This window comes from Pan paniscus, chromosome 9 (genome assembly GCF_029289425.2).
Source record: "Pan paniscus chromosome 9, NHGRI_mPanPan1-v2.0_pri, whole genome shotgun sequence".
NCBI classification, from domain to species: Eukaryota; Metazoa; Chordata; class Mammalia; order Primates; family Hominidae; genus Pan; species Pan paniscus.
Genome location: NC_073258.2, coordinates 101,136,996 through 101,162,435, shown reverse-complemented (window position 1 = coordinate 101,162,435; position 25,440 = coordinate 101,136,996). Strand labels below are relative to the sequence as shown.

The window sequence follows — 25,440 nt, the reverse complement described above, 5'->3', positions numbered from 1 at the left end:
CCAGCCCTTTGCCCTTGCCAGTGGAGGGTAGTTGCCCCATGTGATGAGGCAAGGGGTCAACTGAGCTGCTAACACACAGCTGTCCACGGATGGCAGAACTAAGAGAATGCTGTAACCCTTCCTCTGGGGTTTCGGGGTCACAGGCACCCAGACCTGGGCACTGCCGCAGGCCCTGCACAGAGCTTGCTCCTGTCAGTTGAGCTGCTAACACACAGCCATCCATGGACAATGGAGGTAAGAGAGCACTGTAACACTCCCTCTGGGGTTTCAGGGTTACAGACACTCTCACCTGGGAACCAGTGCAGGCCCCACACAGAGCTTGCTTCTGTCAGCTGAGCTGCTAACACACAGCTGTCCGGGGACAGCAGAGCTAGGAGAGCACTGTTAACATTCCCTCTGGGGCTTAGGGGTCACAGGCACATAGCACCACCTGGGCACTGCCATGGGCCCCACATGGAGATTTTTCCTGCCAGCAGCTGAACTGGCTGGCAGGATCCTACATTTACCCACATGTGCCTGTTCTGGCTGTGGGCCCCACATGGAGCTTGTTCATGTGCTCCCTCCCACAAAGGCTTGAATGCGGCAGGCCGAGTAAATGGGGTCACTCCTGTCACAAGTCTGATGAAGGGGCCGAGAAAAATCCTGCATTACTGTGGCGAAGGTCATAAGAGAGTAATTCTTTTTTTTTTCCCCCAACTTAATTACCGTGGTGAAAATAGTAGATTACTGCACCCATTTCATCCTCCTTCATGTTTTGCGTACTGTGGAGTCTAGAAAGCCAAACATATTTTCCAGATTCTCTTTCAGCTAAGGGTGCTAAGGGTGCTGCTATACTCTGTGGCCAGTGAGAAGTTTAATTGGAATTTGGAGACATTCTGGAACATGTCTAGGATTGCCTCTTCCAGTGGTGACCATAGGAAGCCATTATAGGCTCTGATCTCAAGAATGAACATTTTAACTACCATGACATATTAAGAACCTTAACCAACCTCAGTGCTGGCTGAAAGCAAAAGGAACAAGAAATGGAAGGAGGAAGAAGGAAGTTACAAATTGCAACTACACCTTTATGAAGTGAGGACCACAGTAATTAGCCACATTTTCTTCCTCGTCTTTTGTATGTTCTTATAAATGTTAAATTACTTTAGCCTCCTCATTTCTTCTGATATTTTATATGGAGCGTGTTATTGGTAGGTAACTTTCTGATGTAGTTCCCTAGAGAAGGGGCAAGCTTTCACGATGACTGGGAAAAATTGACTTATGGGACTTTGTTTGGTTCTCCCTGTTGTGGAGAGCGTGAGCATATTTTCATTTATAAAAGAGTTATTTGCATTATGTTAGTATGAAACAAGCTTATTTGTAACTTCCTCAAGAAATTCCACCTGGGATTGTATCCCTGTCAATTGCCCATCTCCCTCTGAGCTTCAAACAAAACAGAAGAGCAGTAAGTTTCAAAAGGATGTCGGTGGAGACCTTTTATAGATGAAACTGACTTCTCGAAGCCACCTGGCTAAACATATGCACAGCTGGAGAAAACAGATTGTGAAGCTAGGTCCAGCTGTAAAAAATCTCAGGTACCCAATTAGTTCCAGTTATTCTGCATCTGTGGATTTAAAATGATCATCCTCCACAGTAGAATAGACATGCCCCTCATTGCTCAGAAAATCCACAGCTTGCTTGACTGGGGATACAGACATGCGTTTGAGCTAGTTCTTGAGATCCTGAAAGTTCAGTCCCTCAGGTCTTGGGCAAGACTTAATCACATTCAACACCTGATTTTGGGCCACAGGGAGGCCATTTGCTGGCATGAAGCTATTCCCACGAAAGTACGCTGCTTCACTCTTCCCTGGATTGCTGATAGGTGCTCTCTCTGCTGAGGGCTGGCTGTTCGCTTTGTGATCATGCGTGCATCGATCACTTCCAGAATATGTATGGTGAACTCATTCATATCTTCCAGGAGCATGATTTATAAAGGCTACCAGGCTCTTTTTGTTCTGAAAAGATCTCAGGTGGCCTGCCACTTTCACATATGTTTCTGGAGGAACTACAGTGTTTTCACTGCTGGTGTCATCTGTGTCAACCCACTGGCGAACATTCATGGGTGCAGCTGTCATGTCATCTAGTTTGTAAACAATGTTGGTTGAAGTCTTCTCTGCATGTCTGATGATCCCTACAAGAGTGATTTGTGAAATCTCAGCATTGCCAATTTTGAACACTTCATCAATCAAAGTGGCAGAAAGCAGCTGAGATATAGTGTGGGGTTCAATGTGCTGTGCTCTGGCTCTTGATTTCTTTTCTGCCTAAGAAGGTGCCCGCGATCCAAAGCCTACTGGGGACTGCGTGTGTTCACCGGCTGCCCTATGAGTTGCTGCTATAGCTTTCAAATCCACTGTTCCACATCTAGATTGTGATTCTCTGGGGAAGAGGCCGGGAAGGTTAGGGTCTGAGGAAGTCGCAGAACACCTCAGAATCCGGAGGCTGCCGTACCACTCTAGCTACTTTTCTCTCCTTTAGTGATTCTTAAGCTGGAATTGAGGTTACACAATATTCACAAGTCACATGCACTTTCTAAGGTTGAAACTTCTCTTTATTTAGTTTGTTTCCTCAGACGTAGATTTCAACAGCTCATGAACTTTGAACTCTCTATGTAAAATCACTTGAAACCAAATTAAAGTCATTAAAAAGATATCAATAATTAAAATTAGAGCACAGACATCTTATCATTTTAATACCTTCATACAATTATTTTCTTTGTGTATCACTTCCTATTTTATGTATTTAAAATAATTATACTTTTTATGTCCTGCTTTCATTCTCTTATATAGAAATATTTTCTTATTTTAAAAATAACATTGTATCATATGCCTATGTACCACATATTATTTAACCATGGTCCTACTGTAAAACATTTGGATAGCTTCTAATTATTGCTCTTTTAATTAAAATGCTGCCGTGGAAATATTCATATTGCTCCTTTAATTAAAATGCTGCCATGGAAATCTTCATATACCCTGTTTTCCACATATTAGATTAATTTCCCAGAATAGACCCCAGAAAGAAGATTATGGGTTCCAAAGTTGTAAAGCCAGAAGGTCTATATGTGAATTTTACTTTTGGTATTTGTAAGCCACATATAATGGGACAAGTTAGTTCACCAGTGAATCTCTGCATCTTTATTTATATAACAGAGAAAATAGTACTTCTCTTAGGTTTGTGAATGATTTTTAGAGAGCTCCCCTGCTGTCCAACTGCTTGAGCCATTGTTTCTTGATATTTTAATATTTCTGATTTTTATTATTTGTAAGTATATGGTTTTTTATCCTTCATATTATTTTGGTTTTCTGATTTTTGTCTCTCAAATATTATTTTTATTTAAAATTATAATGTACATAATATTAGTGGCAGACAGGAAGTATGAATTCTGACTCATATAATACCTGTAGGAGAGTATAGAGACAAACCTAAATAAAGAGAATGGCTTTTTTTTTTTTTTTGAGATGGAGTCTCACGCTATTGCCCAGGCTGGAATGTAATGGCATAATGTCAGCTCACTGCAACCTCCAGCTCCTGGGTTCAAGCGATTCTCCTGCTTCAGCCTCCCAAGTAGCTGGGATTACAGGTGCCTGCCACCACGCCTGGCTAATTTTTGTATTTTTAGTAGAGACGAGGTTTCACCATGTTGGCCGGGCTGGTCTTAAACTCCTGACCTCAAGTGATCCACCTGCCTCGGCTTCCCAAAGTGCTGGACAGGCATGAGCCACCGTGCCTGACCAAGGATGGTTCTTCTTAGTAGACACTCTATTTTTTCCAAAGCTGATTCTCCAAGATAATGATTATTTTAACTGTGCAGGTAGTTTATTTGATTTTCTGGTGTGACGATTCTATGATATTCATGTCACGCACAATGCAGTTTCCTTACATGAAGTTATAAAATCTAAAACTCATGAGTTCTGCCATATGCAGCTGTTGATGACTGAGTGAGTTGTGAACTTTCCCCTACTTTTACGTTTTCATTCAGTCATATAAAACCATTGAGTAGTTCTTCCTAATATTTTGTCTTTGCTTCTCCAATTTTTCACACTTGTTAAAATTTTTTCTGGAGCCATTTTAGAGTCACAGCAAAATTGAAAGGAAGGTACAGAGATCTCCCGAATCTCCCTGCCCACTACACATGCGCAGCCTCCCATGTTATCAAAATCCTTCACCAGAATAGTACATTTGCTATAATGGATGAATGTACAACAACACATCATCTTATCAACCTTTTTTTTTTTTTTACTTATCAAGTTTAAAAAAAAATTGTCTAATTTTTAGTTTTCCATTTTTTTAATTTCAACAGGTTTTTGGGGAACCAGTGCTGTTTGATTATATAGATAGGTTCTTTAGTGGTGATTTCTGAGATTTTGGTGCACCTATCACCCAAGCAGTGTATACTGCACCCAATGCGAGAACTTTTATCCCTTGCCACCCATTACCATTCCTCCTGAATCCCCAAAGTCTAACATGTCATTCTTATAACTTTGCATCCTCATAGCTTAGTTCGTATATGAGTGAGAACATACAATTTTTGGTTTTCCATTCCTGAGTTACTTCACTTAGAATAATAGTCTCCATTTCCACCCAGGTTGCTGTGAAGCCATTATTTCATTCTTTTTTTTAATATGGCTGAGCAGGATTCCATGGTGTATATACCACATTTTCTTTATCCACTCATTGATTGATGAACATTTGGGCTCGTTCCATATTTTTGCAATCTCAAATTGTGCTGCTATAAACGTGTGTGCAAGTATCTTTTTCGTATAACGACTTCTTTTCCTCTGGGTAGATACCTAGCAGTGGGATAGCTGGATGAAATGGTAGATCTACTTTTAGTCCTTTAAGGAATCTCCGCACTGTTTTCCATAGTGGTTGTACTAGTTTACATTCCCACCAACAGTGTAAAAGTGTAATTTTTTCACCACATCCACGCCAACATCTATTATTTTTTAATTTTTTCATTATGGTCATTGTTGCAGGAGTGAGGTGGTATCTCATTGTGGTTTTGATTTGTATTTCCCTGATCATTAGTGATGTTGAGCATTTTTCCATATGTTTGTTGGCAGTTTGCATATCTTCTTTTGAGAATTGTTTATTCATGTTATTTGCCCACTTTTTGATGGGATCGTTTATTTTTTTCTTGCTGACTTGAGTTCTTTGTAGATTCTGGTATTAGGCCTTTGTTGGATGTATAGACTGTGAAGATTCTCTCCCACGCTGTGGGTTGTCTGTTAACTCTGCTGATTATTTCTTTCGCTGTGCAGAAGCTTTTTAGTTTAATTAAGTCCCATCTATTTATCTTTGTTTTTGTTGCATTTGCTTTTGGTTTCTTGGTCATGAAGTATTTGCCTAAGCTGATGTGTAGAAGGGTTTTTCTGAGGTGATAGTCTAGAATCTTTATGGTTTCAGGTCTTAGATTTAAGTCTTTGATCCATCTTGAGTTGATTTTTGTATAAGGTGAGAGATGAGGATCCAGTTTCATTTTCAACATGTGGCTAGCCAATTATCCCAGCACCATTTGTTGAAATGGGTGTCCTTTCCCACTTTATGTTTTTGTTTGATTTGTCAAAGATCAGTTGGCTGTAAGTATTTGGCTTTATTTCTGGGTTCTCTATTCTGTTCCAATGGGCTATGTGCCTATTTTTATATCAGTACCATGCTGTTTTGGTGACAATGGCCTTATAGAATAGTTTGAAGTCAGGCAAATGTGATACCTCCAGATTTGTTCTTGTTGCTTAGTCTTGATTTGGCTACGTGGGCTCTTTTTCGGTTCCATGTGGATTTTAGGTGTTTTTTTTTTTTTTTTTTTCTAATTCAGTGAAGAATGATGGTGGTATTTTGATGGAAATTGCATTGAATTGCTAGATTGCTTTTGGCAGTATGGTCATTTTGACAATATTGATTCTACCCATCCATGAGCATGACGTGTTTCAATTTGTGTTGTCTATGATTTCTTTCAGCAGTGTTTTGTAGTAGAGGTCTTCCACATCGATGATTAGGTATATTCCTAAGTATTTTATTTTTATTTTTTCAGCTATTGTAAAAGGCGTTGGGTTCTTGATTTGATTCTCAGCTTGGCTGCTGTTGGCATATAGCAGAGCTACTGACTTTTGTATATTAATTTTGTATCCTGAAACTTTGATGAATTCATTTATCAGTTCTAGGAGCTTTTTTGTCTTCATGTATACAATCATATCATCAGCAAACAGTGATAGTTTGACTTCCTCCTTACCCATTTGGATGCCCTTTATTTCTTTCTGTTTTCTGATTGCTCTGGGTAGGACTTCCAGTACTATGCTGAATAGAAGTGGTGAGAGTGGGCATCCTTGCTTTGTTCCAGTTCTCAGGGGAAATGGTTTCGAGTTTTCCCATTTATAATATTGGCTGTGGGTTTGTCATAGACAGGTTTTATTACCTTAAAGTATGTCCCTTGTATGCCAATTTTGTTGAGGATTTTAATCATAAAGAGATGCTGGATTTTGTCAAATGCTTTTTCTGTGTCTATTGAGATGATCATGTGATTTTTAATTCTGCTTATGTGGTGTATCACATTTACTGACTTACGTGTTAAACCATCCCTGCATCCCTGGTATGAAACCCAGTTGATCATGATGGATTATCTTTTTGACATAAGGATTTTTACATCTATGATGATCAGGGATATTGATCTGTAGTTTTCTATTTTTGTTATGTCATTTCCTGGTTTTGGTATTAGGGTGATACTGGCTTCATTGAAGGATTTAGGGAGGATTCCCTCTTTCTCTATCTTTTTGAGTAGTGTCAGTAGAATTGGTACCAATTCTTCTTTGAATGTCTGATAGAATTCAGCTGTGAATCCATGTGATCCTCGACTTTTTTTTGTTGGCAATTTTTAAATAACCATTTTAATCTTGCTGCTCATTATTGGTCTGTTCAGACATTCTATATTTCTTGGTTTACTCTAGGAGGGTTGCATATTTCCAGGAATTTATCCCTCTCCTCTAGATTTTCTAGTTTATGCACGTAAAGGTGTTCATCATAGCCTTGAATGGTCTTTTGTATTTCTGTGGTATCAGTTGTAATATCTCCTGTTTTGTTTCTAATCGAACTTATTTGGATCTTCTCTCTTCTTTTCTTGCTTAATCATGCTAATGGTCTATCAATTTTACTTATATTTTCAAAGAACCAGCATTTTGTTTCATTTATCTTTTGTATTTTTCTTTTTTTTGTTTCAATTTTATTTAGTTCTCCTCTTTGTTATTTCTTTTCTTCTGCTGGATGTGGATTTGGATTGTTTTTGTTTCTTCAGTTCTCTGAAGTGTGACCTAAGATTGTCTATTTGTGCTCTTTCAGACTTTTTAATCTAGCCATTTAATACTATGAACTTTCTTCTGATCTCTTAGCTTTTTCTGTATCTCAGAGGTTTTGATAGGTTGTGTCACTACTATCATTTAGTTCAAAGAATTTTTAAATTTCCATCTTGATTTCGTTGTTGAGCCAGCAATCATTCAGGAACAGGTTTTTTGATTTCCATGTGTTTGCATGGTTTTGAGGATTCCTTTTTGAACTCATCTCCAATTTTATTCCACTGTAGTCTGAGAGACTAATAGACATAATTTTGATTTTCTTAAATTTACTGAGACTTGTTTTGTGGCCTATCATATAGTCTATCTTGGAGGATGTTCTATGTGCTGATGAACAGAATGTACTTTCTGCAGTTGTTGGGTAGAATGCTCTGTAGATATCTGTTAGGTCCATTTGTTCTAGGTTATAGTTTAAGTCCATTGTTTCTTTGTTGACTTTCTGTCTTGATGACCTATCTAGTGCTGTCAGTGGAGTATTAAAGTCTCCCACTATTATTGTGTTGTCATGTATCTCATTCCTTATGTCTAGTATTAATTGTTTTATAAACTTGGGAGCTCCAATGTTAGGTGCATATATATTTAGAATTGTGATATTTTCCTGTTGGACTAGTCCTTTTATCATTATATAATATCCCTCTTTGTCTTTTTAAACTGCTGTTGCTTTAAAGTTTGTTTTGTCTGATATAAGAATATCTACTCCTGCTCACTTTTGATATCCATTTGCATTGAATATCTTTTTCCACCTTTTTACCTTAAGTTTATATGAGTCCTCATGTGTTAGGCAAGTCTCCTGAGGACAGCAGAAACTTAGTTGGTGAATTTTTATCTATTCTGCCATTCTGTATATTTTAGGTGGAGCATTTAGGCCATTTACATTCAATGTTATTATTGAGATATGAGGTACTGTTCTATTCATCATGCTATTTGTTGCCTGAATACCTTGTTTTTTGTTTCCATTGTGTTATTGTTTTACAGGTGCTGTGAGATTTATGCTTTGAGGAGGTTCTATTTTGATGTGTTTTGAAAATTTGTTTCAGGATTTAGAGCTCCTTTTAGCAGTTCTTGTAGTGCTGGCTTGGTAGTGGTGAATTCTCTCAGCATTTGTTTGTCTGGAAAAGACTGTATCTTTCCTTTGTTTATGAAGCTTAGTTTCACTGGATATGAAATTCTTGGGGGATAATTGTTTTGTTTAAGGAGGCTAAAAATAGGACTCCAATTCCTTCTAGCTTGTAAGGTTTCTGCTGATAAATTTGCTGTTGCTCTGATAGGTTTTCCTTCATAGGTTACCTGATGTTTTGCCTCACAGCTCTTAAAATTCTTTCCTTCGTCTTGACTTTAGATAACATGATGACTATGTGCCTAGGTGATGATCTTTTTGTGATGAATTTCCCAGGTGTTCTTTGAGTTTCTTATATTTGGATGTCTAGAGTTCTAGGAATGCTGGGGAAGTTATCTTTGATTATTCCCTCAAATATGTTTTCAAAACTTTTAGATTTCTCTTCTTCTTCAGGAACATCAAGTATTCTTAGGTTTAGCCATTTAACATAGTCCCAAACTTCTTGAAGGCTTTGTTCTTTTTAAAAATTCCTTTCTATTTGTCTTTGATGGATTGAGTTAATTCAAAAGCCTTGTCTTTGAGCTCCGGAGTTCTTTCCTCTGCTTTTTGGTTCTATTGCTGAGACTTTCCAGTGCATTTTGCATTTTTCTAAGTGTGTCCTTGATTTCCAGAAGTTGTGATTTTTTCTAATTTGTGCTGTGTATTTCACTGAAGAATTTCTCCTTCACATTCTGTATCATGTTTTTGAATACTTTAAGTTGGCCTTCACCTTTCTCTGGTGCCTCCTTGACTGTCTTAGTAATTGACCTTCTGAATTCTTTTTCCTGGCAATTCAGAGATTTCATCTTGGTTTGGATCCATTGCTGGTGAGCTGGTATGATCTTTCGGGGGTGTTAAAGAACATTGTTTTGTCATATTACCAGAATTGTTTTTTCTGGGTCTTTCTCATTTGGGTAGACTATGTTAGAGGGAAGATCTGGGATTAAAGCTTTGCTATTCAGATTCTTTTGTCCTATGGGGTGCTCCCTTGATATGGTGTTCTCTCCCTTTCCCTAGCAATAGGGGTTCCTGAGAACTGAACCATAGTTATTGTTTTTGCTCTTCTGGGTCCAGCCACCCAGCAGGGCTACTGGCATTCTGGCTGGTATTGGAGGCTGTCTGCAAAGAGTCCTGTGATGTGAGTCATCTTCAGGTCTTGTAGCCTGGATATCAGCACCTGCTCCAGTGGTGTTAGTTGGGGAGAGAAGTGGACTCTGTGAAGGTCCTTGGTTGTGTTTTTGTTTAGTGTGCAGTTTTTGGGTGGGTTGGCCTCCAGCCAAGTGGTGGCACTTTCAAGAGTACATCAGCTGCAGTCCTATAGGGAGGATGCAAACTTGCCCTAAGCACAGCTGTTTAAGTATTCAGGTTTCTCAGGCAGTGGCTGGGGCCTTAGAGTTTTCAAGAAATTAAGACCTTTGTCTTTGGCTACCAGGGTGGGTAGAAAAAGACTACCAGGTAGGGGCAGGGATAGCCATTTCTGAGCTCAGCCTCTCTTTGCGTGGGGCTTGCTGTGGCTGCTGTGGAGAATGGGGGTGTGGTTCCCAGTCCAGTGGAGTTATATTCCCAAGGGGATTATAGCTGCCTCTGCTGAGTCATACAGGTCACCAGGGAAGTAGGGAAAACCCAGCAGTAACAAGCCTCAACCTGCTCTTACACAGCCTGCAGTCCTAAAGGCTGGTCTCACTCCCACCATGCCCCCCTCCAATAGCACTGAGTTTATTTCCGGGCAGCCAGTGACCAAGACTGAGAACTTGTCCCAGACCACGTGCCTCCTCGTTGAAAAACCAAGCCGACTCAGTTTTTTAGCATCTCAGGGAGCTTTCAGTGGTGATCCAGTTCCTTCAAAGGGACTGTGGATTCTCTTGGCTTTCCTGGTATGTTCCTTTGGTAGTTCTTGGAGCAAAAGTTCACCATGTGAGTTTTCACATGCTGCTCTGTCCATCTGAGCAGGAGCTGCTAGCTAGTTCTGCCACCTATTTGCCATCTTCAGGTTTTTCTTTTTTTTTTTTTCTTTTTTGCAAGGTCTGATATGGTTTGGATTTATGTCCCCATCCAAATATCATGTCAAATTGTAATCCCCAATTTGGAGGTGAGGCTTAGTAGGAGTTGATCAGATCATGGAGACAGATTTCCCCCTTGCTATTCTTTTGATAGTGAATAAGTTCTCGGGAGATGTGGTTGCTTAAAAGTCTGTGGCACCTCCCACCTGTCTCTTCCTTCTTCTTTGGCTATGTAAGATGTGCCTGCTTCTCCTTTGCCTTCCTGCCATTATTGTAAGTTTGCTGAGGCCTCCTCAGCCGGATTTCCTGTACAGCTTGTTGAACTGTAAGTCAATTAAACCTTTTTTCTTTGTCAATTACCCAGTCTCAGGTAGTTCTTCATAGGATTGCAAGAAGGGACGGTCTCATTTTATTTGTCCTGTATTAGTCCTAGGCTGGAGTGCAGTGGCATGATCTGAGCTTACTGCAGCCTGGATCTCCTAGGCTGGAGTGATCCTCCCACCTCAGCCTCCATAGTAGGTAGGACTACAGGTGTGCACCACCACACCCAGCTAATTTTTAATTTTTTTTTGGTAGAGACATGGTCTCGCTATGTTGCCTAGGCTGGTCTAGGACTCCTGGCCTTAAACGGTCCTACTGCCTTGGCGTCTCAAAGTGTTGGGATTGCAGGTGTGAGCTATCATGGCTGGCCTGCTTGTTAGGTTTTAAAAATACAACTCTTAGCACTTGTATTCAGTTATTTCTATATCTTTAATTGTACTCAATGATCACCGCTAACTCAATGTTGTACTCCCTGCATTTAATAGACACCACTCTATTTTCTGCTTTTATTAAATGTAGAAGAAAAATCTTTTTGATTTTTGCATCTTTGAGAGTAATTTTGTCTTTCTACTAATTGGTTTTATTAATAATCAAATTTTGTCTTTCTATTAATCAGTTTTATTTTTAATGAAAATGAATATTGAAATTTGATATTTTACCAGGTCTTGAGTTCTAAAAACTTGTTAATTCAACTATCCATTCGAAGGTATTTTTTGACTCTGTATTATTTACCAAACACTGTGCCTAGGGCCAACTGAGAATCAATGGTGAGTCAAAATAGATGAAGTCCCTGCCCTCTTGGAGTTACAGTCTACTTAGGGCACGATCTGTTGAATAAATGATCACATCCACAAATGTAAAACTCGGGTTTTGATCAGAGGTTTATGGGAAGCTATATATTGATACAGATCTAACTTGAGGGATAGGACTCAGTGGGCAGGGGCTGGTCAGGGAAGTCTTCGCTAAGGCAGAGACAGTTACATTGAAGGCTGAGAGATGGTTGGGAGTTCAGCAGGCAAAGGGAGAGGGAAGGCAGAGGCATCCTGTGTGCAGTCTGGAAAGAGGGGGATGTGGGGCTGAAGAAAGTACAGTTAGGCAGATGTGGAGGGTGATCCGTGTGTGGTGCACTTGATGCTGGAGTCATAGATGGAGCCAGATCTTGTAGTTGGCCATGTTAAGGAGCTAGGATTAGTAAAAACCAAAAATGTCCAATGTGCAAGTGTAACACATGGAATGCTTTTAAGCAGGATGAGGCTGGGAGTGTGCCTGTGGCACAATTAGGTTTGTGTTTTGAAAAGATACACACAGCGATATCAAGTTAGTTTTTATTTTAAACTACATAAATTAGATCCTTCTTTTGTTAAAAACTTCCTTTTGTTAAAAAGGCTTCCTTTTACACTTAGAATAAATTCCAAACTTCTCACCATGGCTTCAAGGCTCTACCTGACATAGTCTCCATACTTCTGCATCTCACTTTGTCCACTGCCTTCTAGCAAAATGGGCCTCAAACAGTCAATCACATTGTCAATTTAGAGTTTTTGATCTTTTGGTGCCCAGTGACTGAAAGCTCTTTTCACAGTTCTCCAAATGGCTATCTCCTTCTTTTCAGATAGGTTTCAGCTTAACCAAGAAGCCTCCTTGGCCACTTCTTTAAAGAAACCACCCCTCCCTTAGTCACTCTCTCTCACATCATTTTAATTTTTAATATAATTATTATTACAACTATCACATGTGAAATTATCCTAATTTATTCATGATTGCTTTATAGTAGCAGATGGAGGCACTCAATAATTTGTCTTACTGAATAAACAGTTGAAATATAAAGGGCGGATTGGAAACGGGTTAGTGTGGATACATCAAGAGCTTTTAGGAGATGTTGCTGGAGTCTTGGTCAGAAATGAGTGTAGCTTAAACTAGGGGCATGGTGGAAGATATAGGGATGTGTATGGACGAATAAATATTTAGAAGATAAAATCAATAGTCTTTGGTGATGGATTAATTATGGGAGTGACAAAGATGGGGCTGTTAAGATTTTAATATTTCTTGAAACATTGGAATTTCTCTATCTTAAATGTCATAATTTTTTCCTTGTTGCTTTGTTTTTGGAGTTTTGTTCACTTTTTTTTCTGTTATTCCTTTTGTTCCATATATTCTATCTTCTTCGCAGATACCTATTATGTATGAACCAAATCTATTCTGTCTTTCACGTCTACCATTTTCTCTCACATCTTAAAAATAAAATTTTCTTATTGATTTACTTTGCATTCTACAATTATTTCTCAAGTTTGTACTTTGAAGCATTGGTTTAAATAGTTAATAGTATCAAGTTTACATCTTATTGCTTCCAATGAATATTTTAGTCACTTTGATTTTGATTTTATTGTATTCTCTTCCTATTCTGAATTGCTCTTTAAATATAAAAGAACTATTCTCGTTTATCTCATTGAGGTTAGAACTATATATTTAAAATTTTTCTTCTGATTTACAAGAAAATCTTTTCTAGGAAAAGGAATTCATACCAAAGCTAACCATTTGTTTCCTTCTTTCTAAGGTTTTTCTTCTATATGTTTTCCTCTTTCAAAGATTTTCCTTCAGTCTCATCACCTTTGTATCTTATCTGACTGATCTTCAACTGTTCTAAAAATGAGTTTAAGGATTATTTGAATGGTGAGACATCCATTTCTAGACTTCATCTCCCAGACCAGTAGTCTATGCTGTGCAGGGCGTGCCAGATTATTGGTTTTTGGTATAAGCCTCTACTCGTATTTTCAAACAACCTAAAGAAATCTAACCAGGTTTGGGCTGAAAACCAGAGCTTCATATGTATGAGTGAAGTTGTTTTGTTGAAGAAAAGATAAAGGGCCAGAGGCTATTTCATTGCGTGCTCGAACCTAGAAAATGGGATTTTGAGGCTGGGTCACTGCACAAAGATGAAAGGAAAGAAAAACCTAGAAAACACTCTGATAACTTTGTTTTATACCACTCACTGTGATTGCAGTGAGGACTGTCTTTTCTGATGGTTTCATGGGTACTTTAAGGGGGAATTAAGGAAAGTTGGTTTTACATGCTTTCGTTCAATTTACTGTCATTTCTAACACAAAAGTTGCAACTAATTTAAATTGAGGGTTAGAGGACAGATATTTCACTGATAGTGTAGTTTCACTACTAATTCCTTACCTTCAGATATATTTTGGAATATCATGACCTTTTTCCTGATAGTGGTTAGACTGCTTTTTACATTCTTCCTTTCTTACACAGCATCTAAGATCACGCATGTCCTTCTACTAAGAGTTTCAAAATCCTACATGTGGGGAGCACATTTTCCATGAAAGTTGAATTTGTTTTGATTGGCAAAGTCCCTGCTTGCATCAATTTAGTTCATCTCCAGTTTCCCAAACTCTTGAATTTAGTACTAGGTATAGTTATTAAATTGGCTATTCACAATCAATACTTTGAGATATGCTGGCAGTCAGTATTATTAAATTGCATGCATATTAGTTACTTTGTGCCCAGAGGTAATTTTACCATAAAGGATGCAATTTAATGAATTACATAAAATAAATAAATGATACTTAGTTAAACTTTTGAATATTTATGAGGCAGTTCAACAGTGATTAGATGATATGAGGTGAGAAAGTTTAAAATGCAGAAGAAACATAATAATGGGTATTACTTACTGAATAAATTTGTATTTATTTTTCCTAGAAGCTGTTATTGCTGCATAAAGAAAATATACTGAAGATTAGCTATAAATATAATTAAATATTTTCCTAACACATGTAGTTCAGTGTGTGTCTTTTACAAATATTAGTTGCCTTCTTCATATTCTTTATTCAAACATTTTGAAAGAGAGAATATTGAATAGAAAAAATTCTAAGAGCATTTAATTATAACTGATGTACTTGAATATGTTTTGTGAGATGACCTGTAAATTGAGAAAAGAAGTTTTATTTGAGGAACGCAAGTCCTTTTGATTATTATAGCCAGAGAAACACTAAAATGAGACTGCAACCATGCCCCACTTCCCCTTTGAGCAATGTATTCATCTTTTGAAACTGCTTGCTATTGCTACAAGTAGCTACTAATTAATAATGCCACATCAGACACTATAACCCTATAGCTTCACAATGTATAGCCATTCACTAATCAATGCTATTTCTGTAAATAAATGAGAATTCCTGAGAAAGGACTTTGTATCAGCCCACTCCCTTCCCACCGCTGCCCTTTCTTTGCCTTTAAAAATCTATTTGTTACTGCTACTAATCAGAGTGTATATTCAGGGCAACTTGAATCTACGCTCCTGGGTTGCAATCTTCAAACTTGGCCCAAGTAAACACTTTATCTATGTTCATTTTCCTAAGCTTCTTCCTTTTAGGTTGATATATTACAATATTTTAAAATATATCTTTATGTAATGAAAGAACAAAAGTTTTGATCTGAAATACTTTCAGGTAGAAGAATATTAATCTTTAAAATTTACTAACTAGTTAATGATATTATATGACATAGTCTGTATGAGATGCTGGGAAGAGAGAATTTTGGAGATGTATAGCCTTAATATATATACTGGAAAAAAACAAAAGCCAAAAGTCAGTGATATATCCATCTTAAGATGTTCAAAATAGAGCAATAAATTTTAAACCTAAATAAAGTAGAAAGAAGGATATAAAAATGGCAGGAACAACAAAATGAATTGGAAAAAGAAACATTAAGAAAATGAATAAAGACAAAGTTAATGCTTTGAAAAGATCACATATTTTGTAAATCTCTTTTAATCAAGAGTGATGAAAAGAAGAGGGAGAGAGGGGGAGGAGGACATACAAATTGCTGATAGAAAGAAAATATCCCACAGATCTTACAGATATTAAGAAAATAATGGAAATGTGGATGAGTGAAATGATTATACAAACCCCGACCCAAATGAGAATTTTAAAATCATGGCAAGCATCCAAAAGCAGACAGAAGCTAGAGGAGAGTTTACTCTTGAAAGTCTGAAACTGCAACAGTAAGAATTGTGAGTTTGTGGCTTATTTTGTTTGTGGATGTTCTTCAATCCCTCTGGCAATGGTGGCAAAAGATTGCAGCTTTATCAGTTGGAGTAGCAAAGGAAGTTAATCAGAAAGAGCAGTTGAAAACACAAAATAGAAATTCAAGAAGCGAGAGAGCTGCAGAAAGGATAAGAGCCACAATCTGAGTATAAAGCCTGTTAAATCCTTGGCTGAATGATAAACTATGCTTGCTCAGAGATAAAACATTGGAGAACCTAGTAATGTAGGCAGAGACCAAGAGAAACATTGAAGACAGAGTTACATTAGGTATGCTTTTTTAGTTCGCAGCTTTTTACACTGAGTACATTTTCTAACCTGCATGTTCTCAGGAAGCAGAGAGGTGGCAATTTTTAAAAAGCATATACTTTAGAGATTTTTAATGAGATATGTTCTGTGAAACAATATAATGGCTGACAGTTGCTTCAAAATAATATAGGAGATTGACTAAGTGGCATTATACACAAAACAGATTATTCATTGATTCGTAATAGATTAAGGTAAGTGTTAAGTTGATAGAAATTCACTATACTCTTCTGTATATTATATTTCAGATATTTTTTAAAATTTTCATAACACAAAGTTAAATCTAAATTAAATACAGGATAAGTTAAAATGGCACCAAATAGTAAAACAGAAAAATCTAAGAAAAGACTATCAAGACCTGTATCCTGACAAAGCTCAAAGAAGGCTTAAAAAAAGTGGAATATACCATGATTATGAATTAGGAGACTCAATATGGTAAAATAGATAATTCTCCTGAAATTGCTTTATATAGTGTTATTCATAACAGACCCAACTGGAAACAATCTTAATGTATGTCAATGGTAGAATGATAAATTACTTGTGGGGTACTCTTACGATGTAGTTTAGAAGACAGCATTACGAGGCTGGGCGCAGTGGCTCATGCCTGTAATCCCAACACTTTGGGAGGCCAAGACGGCCGGATCATGAGGTCAGGAGATCGAGACCATCCTGGCTAACATGGTGAAACCATGTCTCTACTAAAAATACAAAAAATTAGCCGGGCGTAGTGGCGGGCGCCTGTAGTCCCAGCTATTCGGGAGGCTGAGGCAGGGGAATGGCGTGAACCCAGGAGGCAGAGCTTGCAGTGAGCTGAGATCGCGCCACTGCACTCCAGCCTGGGCGACAGAGCGAGACTCCGTCTAAAAAAAAAAAAAGACGGCATTACCTACAGTTGCATGTAACAATATGGGTGACTCTTACCAACATAGTGTTGAGTGAAAAATAACAAGACATAAAAAGCTCCAGATGATTTCAAAAACTGGTAAAAACCAACTAGTGTTGTTAGAAGTCAGGATAGTGAAAGAGAAGGGAATACTGTCGGACTCATTTTACAAGCACAGCATCACCCTGATACCAAAGCCAGGCAAGGACACTAAAAAAAAAAAAAAAAATCTATATGCCAATATCCCTGATTAATATACATGCAAAAACCCTCAACAAAATACTAGCAAGGCAAATTCAACAGCACATTTAAATAATCATTATTATCAAGTGTGGGGATGTAAGGATGGTTTAATATTTGCAAATCAATAAATGTAATACATCATCTCACTGGAGTGAAAGACAAAAACCATATGATCATTTCAGTAAGTGCAAAAAAGCATTGACAAATTCAACATTTTTTCATGGTAAAAATTCTCAACAAATTAGGTATAGAAGAAAAGTACCTCAACACAATAAAGGCCGTAAATAACAAACACACAACTAACATCATTCTAAACAGGGAAAAGCCGAAGGCTTTTCCTTTAAGGTCTGGAAAAAGACAAGGATGCATACTCTTGCCACTTCTCTTCAATATAGTACTGGAAGTCCTAGCCAGAGCAAATACACAAGAGAAAGAAAAAGCTTTAGAATTGAAAAGGATGAAGTTAATTGTCCCTGTTTGCAGGTGACATAATCTAATATATAGGAAACCCTAATGACTTTGCCAAAAAACTCTTAGGAATGATAAGCAAATTCATGAAAATTACAAGATAAAAAAATCAACATACAAAATTTAGTAGTGTTTTTATACACCAGTAGTGAACTACCTGAAAAAGAAATCAGGAAACCAATCCTATTTAAAATAGCTACAAAAAAAAAATACTTAGGAATAAGTTAAGCAAGAAGGTGAAGGATTTCTAAATTAAAAACTATAAAACATTGATTAAAAAAATCAAAGAAGACATAAATAAATAGAAAAAAATCCCATGTTCATGGACTGGAAAAATTAATGTTAAAATGTCCATAGTATCTAAAAGGACCTATAGAGTCATTGTACTATCAAAATTCTAATGACATTTTTTACAGAAATAGAAAACACAATCATAAAATTCATAGAGAACTACAAAAGTCCCCAAATAGCCAAAGCAATCTTGAGCAAAAAGAATAAAATTGGAGGTATCAAACTACCCGACTTCAAAATTTACTGCAAAGCTATAGTAACCAAAACAGCATGCTATTGGTATAAAAACAGATACATAGATCAATGAAACAGAATGAAACACCAGGAAATTAATCCACATATTTATGATCAATTGATTTTTGACAAAGGTGCCAAGAACACACAATGGGGAAAGGATAGTCTTTTTAATAAATGGTTCTGCAAAAACTGGATATCCACATGCAGAAGACTGAAATTAGACCTTCAGCTTCCACCATGTAAAAAAATCAATGCAAACTGTATGAAAGATGTAAACATAAGATATAAAACTGTAAAACTACTAGAAGAAAATGTAGAGAAAAGCTCTATGACCTTGGTCTGGGCAATGAATTTTTGGATATGACCCAAAAAAAAAAAAAACACAGGCAACAAAAGCAAAAACAAACAAACAAAAAAACCAAATGGGATTACATCAAACTACAAAGTTTTTGCACAGCAAAAGCCACAATCAACAGAGTGAAAAAAAATCCTGCAGAATGGGCAAAAATATCTGCAAACTCTACATTTGATAAGGGATTAACATTCAAAATATACATGCAACTCAACTCAATAGCAAGAAAACAAATTAACCGATTAAAAAATGGGCAAAGGACTTGAATGGACATTTCTTAAAAGTAGAGATACAAATGGCCAACAGGTATATGGAAAAATGCTCAATCTCACTAATCATCAGGGAAATGAAAAGAAAAACCACAATGAGATATCACTGCATACACATTAGAATAACTTTTATCAAAAAGTCAAAAGATAACAAATAGAGAAAAGGGAACCCTTGCACTCCATTGATAGGAATGTAAATTGGTACCACCATTATTGAAAACAGTATGGAGGCTCCCCCCAAAATTAAAAATGGAACTACTATATAATCTGGCAATCTCACTACTTGGTATATATTCGAATAAAATGAAATCAGTATGTCAAAAAGACATCTGCACTCTCATGTTTATTGCAACACTATTCACAATAGCCAACATATGGAATCATATCTTGTCCATCAACAGATGAACAGATAAAGAAAATGTGTTATATAGACACAGCGAAATTCTATTCACCATTCAACTATAAAAAAGAAAGAAATCCTGCCATTTGCAACAACATAAATGAATCTGGAGACCATTATGTTAAGTGAAATAAGCCAGGCACAGAAAGACAAATACCACATGGTCTTACCCATATGTGGACTCTAAGAAAGTTGATCTCATAAAAGTGGAGAGCAAAATGGTGTTTATCAGGGTGAGAATGATTGGGAGGGCTGGGACTAGGGAGCAGTTGGTCAAAGAATACAAAATTTCAGGTAAGATCAATAAGTTCAACATTGTGACTATAATTAATATATTGCATTCTCTAAAAATGCTGAGAGTGGATTTTCTCACCTAAAAATGAAAACTATGTGCAATAATGCATATGCTAATTAGCTAGATTTAGTCATTGTATGATGTATATATACTTCAAAGCATGTACATGATAAATCCATATAATTTCATCTGTCAGAAAAAAGGGAAGTCAGCTGGGCACAGTGGCTCATGCCTGTAATCCCAGCACTTTCAGAGGCTGAGGCAGGTGGATCACCTGAAGTCAGGAGTTCAAGACCAGCCTGGGCAACATGGTGAAACCCGATCCCTACTAAAAATACAAAAATTACCTGGGCACAGTGGTGCGTGCCTGTAATCCCAGCTACTTGGGAGGCTGAGGCAGGAGAATTGCTTGAGCCCAGGAGGCGGAGGTTGCAGTGAGCTGAGATTGCGCCATGGCACTCCAGCCTGGGCAATAGAGCGAGACTCCATCTCAAAAAAAAAAAAAAAAAAAGAAAAAGAAAACAGAAGTCAGGATAGTGTTTTTTTGGGGGTAAGAATAAGGATAATGACTATAGGAGACCCAAATTGGGTCTCTGGGGTTTAGTAATGTTCTGCTTCATGGACTGGATTATGGTTAGACAAGTGTATTTACTTCATAGTAATTCATTCAGCTATTACTATACGTTTATGATTTGTGCACTTGTCTGTATGCAGATTTAAAGAAAAAAGCCTTGCCCTTTGGAAAATAAAGTCTCGGCTATTTAGTAATTGGCATTTAGTCAATTAGCAATTAGAATTCTTACAATGCTAAACATAGATTTTGTAAACCTTTTTCTTTTTGTGTTTAAACACTTTATACAATTTCTTCATTTTCTAGTTTATTAAGCAAGCCCATGTCTGTATCTATCTGTGCAACACTCATAGATTTAGTACTCCTCTATCACAAGTACATTGTCAGGTGCTTAAGGTATAAACCCAGCCCTCAAGAGGAAGAAGATTTTTTCACAATTTAGAAATTTTTAAATGGGCTGTTCTCAGAAAATTTCACCAAAAATGTTCAAGTATTTGTAAAATAAAATAATTTTTGCACTTTTCTGTGTGTAGATTTGTTAAAAAGCTTTGCCCTTTGGAAAATAAAGTCTCAGCACTTTACTAATTGGCAATTAGTCAATTAGTAATTGACAATGTCAATTATAAATAAATTGCTCTCTACATTTGTGATTTCATATTTTTGCGTGGATGCTCTGCTTGTGCAAATGTGCATTATATGATAGAGTGAAACTGAGGATGGACATTTGATGAACTCATGGATGGCTGGGTTTAGGGATGAGAAACTCCTGTTTAGAGGTGGTGCAATAAATTCACATTCATGTTGAAGAGTGAAAAAAATGAGACTTTTTTTTTTTTTTTTTTTTTTTTTGAGACAGAGTCTCGCTCTATTGCCCAGGCTGGAGTGCGGTGGCGCGATCTCGGCTCACTGCAAGCTCGGCCTCCCGGGTTCACGCCATTCTCTGCCTCAGCCTACCGAGTAGCTGGGACTACAGGCGCCCACCACCGCGCCCGGCTAATTTTTTGTATTTTTAGTAGAGACCATCACTGTGTTAGCCAGGATGGTCTCGATCTCCTGACCTCATGATCCGCCCATCTGGGCCTCCCAAAGTGTTGGGATTACAGGCGTCAGCCATCGCGCCCAGCCGAGAAATACTTCTAAATATGATAAAACATATCATCAATACTTTTTTGGTTCCATTTGTGTTTCAACAATATGTTCAGGAAAATATCCTAAGAGTCTTAAAATGGTTTATGTCAAAATTTCAGTAGAAAAAAAAAATTTTAAAGTTGTTTTAGTTACAGAATTTCAACCATGAAGCCATACATCTAGAATCAAATGAAACAAAAACACAGTAAAGTGAGTAACTATTTTTGATAAAAATTATAGAGTTGTGTTTCAATAGGACAAGAAAAGAACAGGTTAAACAATTGAAATATTACTTCAATTTGCTTTTGATTTGATGATTTTCAGAAAACATAATTTTTAGTTGGCCTCAGAGTCTATGAAAATAAGCCAAGAAAGAAATCTAATGATAGTGACATAAAAGCTCTTTGATTTAAATGAGAGTCCTCAGAATTTCAGAAAAGAAAGGATAAAATTGGCATTTTATTTTTTCTTATTGTTTAGTTTCTTATATTCTTACTTTAATGTAGTATTAATAAAAAGCCAAAGAGGCTCTGTAAAATGGCGGCTACCCACACAGCATATGGAAAATAAAACAACCTTTGTTAGCTTTCTGGTAACTAGCTTCATTTTAGCTTCTTTTTCCCCTTTTACTTGTATCTGAAAGTCCATCTTCACACATATACATTTCCTCCCCCCCATACAAAGTAAATAAAATCTGCCCAGCATGAGTTATTGTCAGAGAACAGGGAGGCCCATTTATTTTGTCTCCTTCTCTAATGATTACAGTCAGATCATAAAATAAAGAACAACAACCTTGTCCCTTCTCCCCTGAAGGAATCCCCACCACGACATCTTTTATAGAGCAAAACACAATTGCTGTCCTTTCAGTGCAATCAATAAGTGGAAATGGCTTTAGTGACATGTCTAAAATGAACTTCTGAGTTGCATATCCTCTGGAAGGTTTAAAATGAACACATGTGAACCTTGCACGTAGCCCAAACAAAGAAGTTGCTAGAGGTGCCTTTTAGTGAGTATTGTAAAATGGGACAAGCTGCTTTGTCTTTTGTTTTTTCTTGATAATAAGCACTAAAATGTTCAGAACTGAAACCAGGACAGTGTGCACTTAAACTCCTGCTACAAAATACATTGTTGCTTATTGTTAAAATGAGTCCAGCTATTAAAAAGATAAAAATACAGTTAATAATTATCTTACAAGAAGGGATGAATGAATACAAGCACCATAAACTTGGCAATCATGGAAGACTTTGTTCCACAGGCAGAATATGAAATATGAATGTTTTAAAAATTACATCTAGTGAAAAAAAGTTTCATTTTTATTTTATTTAGTTAATGTAACTATTTTATTGTTGACTTATTTAGAAAACAAAGGAAAATTTCAGGACAGAAGCATATTCTCATGAAAACAGAGAAGCTTACACCCATATAAGGCATTGGCACAGATTTATTCACACTGTTTCTTCAGAGGATCAGGATGCTAAGAAATCCTGGGGTAATTATAGACACGAGAATTATATTGTTCCAACGTATTTCTTTTTTGTTTACTTCAACTTCCCATAAACCTCCCTCAATATTAGACTGAGCTTTTTGAGGGTAAGGACTAGATCTTATTTATATGTACATTCCCATTGCCCAGCATAGTGCCCGATACTGAATAAATGCTTGATGAGTGAAGGAGTGAAAAAAATGAATCATCCAACATTCCATTATCACAATTTACTTTGTCTGTTTTGCTGATCTGGGAAAATCACAGAAATGATTATGAAATTTGGCCTTATCCTTTACCCTCCCTTCTTGCCAGACTGGCATCTTCTCTGAATTTGTATGCACATAAAAATCCTTTTATGTTCTGAAAAGCTTGAGGGACTCTGCTCTAGGATTCAGAGATTACCATACACAGGACACTTAATGCTGGTGGGTTCATAAATTCAAAACTGAACCTAATAATTTACTTGTATGGGCTAGTGACAGAGATGGCAATCCAGATGGGACAGTCATGGTTATTCATGAATCAAAGTTGTTCAGTAAATACAGCCCACTTTCAATTTTCAATCATGCTGCATATCATAAGCTAGACATTTCACATATCTCAGTGTCAGTGCTTTCTACATTTAGTCCCTGCTACCATAAAATTTCAAGCTAATTCCATGTAGGTAACCAAAATTTACAAATGGGTGGTTCTAAGCGGATGTTGACAAAATTTCTCAAATATTTGAAAGATACAAATAGATGGATTAATGTCTACATTTGGAATTTCATATTTTTTTCTTATTTCTTCAGATGGTCATTTTTGTGAGGTACTGCCATTCTTTCAGGAGGCAGCTGGTTGAAAGGAAAAGACCACCATTTTTCTTTGTACAGTAGAGTTCTCATGTAGCCTAATTGTGACCTTTTAAAATGTCTAAAGATGGATCCACTCAGAAACAGAAAGGGATAAAATTGCTAAATTGTCCTCAAGCCCCTTACCATTGATCACTTTGTCTGGCTGTCATCATTCTGACCTTGTCTTTTGCAAAACTATTCTTAGCATCTTAATTGCCATGACCATTCTATTAGATAAAGCAATTCATCAATTTAATAACAAAAATCAATCACTATTTGATTTGAATTGTTTCGTGTACTTGAAAGTGTTGGGTTAGTTAAAAATGAAAAGTTTAAGTCAAAATGCTTGGTTTATTATTTCTTAAACCAATTAAGATGTAATGGAAGCTTCCTTGTGAAAGGCCAAAATGCCAAGTGTAAGTAGATTACTGACAAATGCTACCAGGGGAAGCCTCTGACTGAGATCCTTACTGCTGTTCTGCAGGACTGCATCAGGGAAAAGATTATCAAAACCAAGTTATCAGCAAAAGGAGCTACCAGAAGTTAGGATCAAGACCCTAGTTGAGGATTGAAGCAAAATACAAAAACTCAAGAAAGCAGAAATAGTCTCCCTTGCTAGACTGCAAACTTCATAAGGTCAGGAACTCAGTTTTATTTATTGTTTCAGCCTGAATATTGCATCAAAACGTAGCAGGTATTTAATAAATACTAGTTAAATAAATAATAAATGAGATTCAAATGAAACATACAGAAAGCCAGGTCAGGGAAATGTGAGATGAAATTTGACTGCCAACTTAGGGTCAGAATCAGAGTCAGGCTGCAGCCAAATCAGGAGAACCTGCACTCAGAAGTGGGAAGGGAGAGCCTAATGATAGCAACTTGCAGGAGGGAGATCAGGTAAGGCTGTTAGAGATTTAAGGCCTTTACTGCCCTTAATGATGCCATCTTCTCTCCAAATGACTCTTGCTCAAATGTAGCTTCCCTCAATTAGTAGAGAAGAAAATACAAAGATTTCAGAGACAAGTGAATCACAAATAGGTTCCAGTTTGGTTATTTATTAAGGAAAATGCATTGAGGTGTTACTAGTTAACACCACGCTATGTATTCCAGGGATACAGTCATCAGTTTCAAAGTGGAACATGGGTATGGACTTGACAGAAAACATATTCTAGAAGGAAATAAATCTGTGTACATGACTTCAGAAATGATATCTTGTTTCTAATTTACCTTCTCTATAATGCCTGGTACATCAAGGGAGACACCATGTTAAAGTCTCAATTTGACTTCTTTTCACTCTTTTTGAGGCTAAAAGAGTTTTCTGCAGTGGCTAATTATACTCACATTATAATATGTGGTGCAAAAATATATTCAGATGTTGAATTTTGCTCTTAACCATTTCTGATACCAACACTGGAGAGCTGTGATTCTCAACACAAGAATGAGTACCAAAACCCCTTGGTGTCCTGACAAAATACAGGGAATTCCACATCAAGTAAGGTGCTGATGGGCTGAGAGCTCTGAAATGACATTCCCTTGCCCTCAAACTATTTCCACCAACCATTCTTTAGAAGCAGTGGCATTATTAAGGTTACTAAATGTCTACAACTTGAAGTTACTAATTGACAACATAAGGGATATTGATTATTTATTTGATTGTGGAAGTTATCACCAATAACCTGTAAACCAAACAGGCACTTTTCCATCTTTATCTCACTTGATCTCTTGGCAGCATTAAGCATAGTTGACCAGTTCCCTCTTTTTGGTCAACTCCTTTAACTTTTTTGATTCATATGTGGTATTCCTGCTACAAAACTGATTTATTCTTGCCAGCCTCCTTGCT

General features: G+C 37.0%; 1 protein-coding gene and 1 pseudogene across 1 annotated transcript in view; both read right to left on the bottom strand.

The window, feature by feature from the left end:
- The window catches only part of CNTN5 (contactin 5), a 1,328,674-nt gene that overhangs the window by 19,660 nt on the left and 1,283,574 nt on the right, over positions 1 to 25,440 (bottom strand). The gene's annotated exons all lie outside the window — the stretch shown is intronic.
- LOC100990013 (replication protein A 32 kDa subunit-like) lies at positions 1,590 to 13,093 on the bottom strand (annotated as a pseudogene).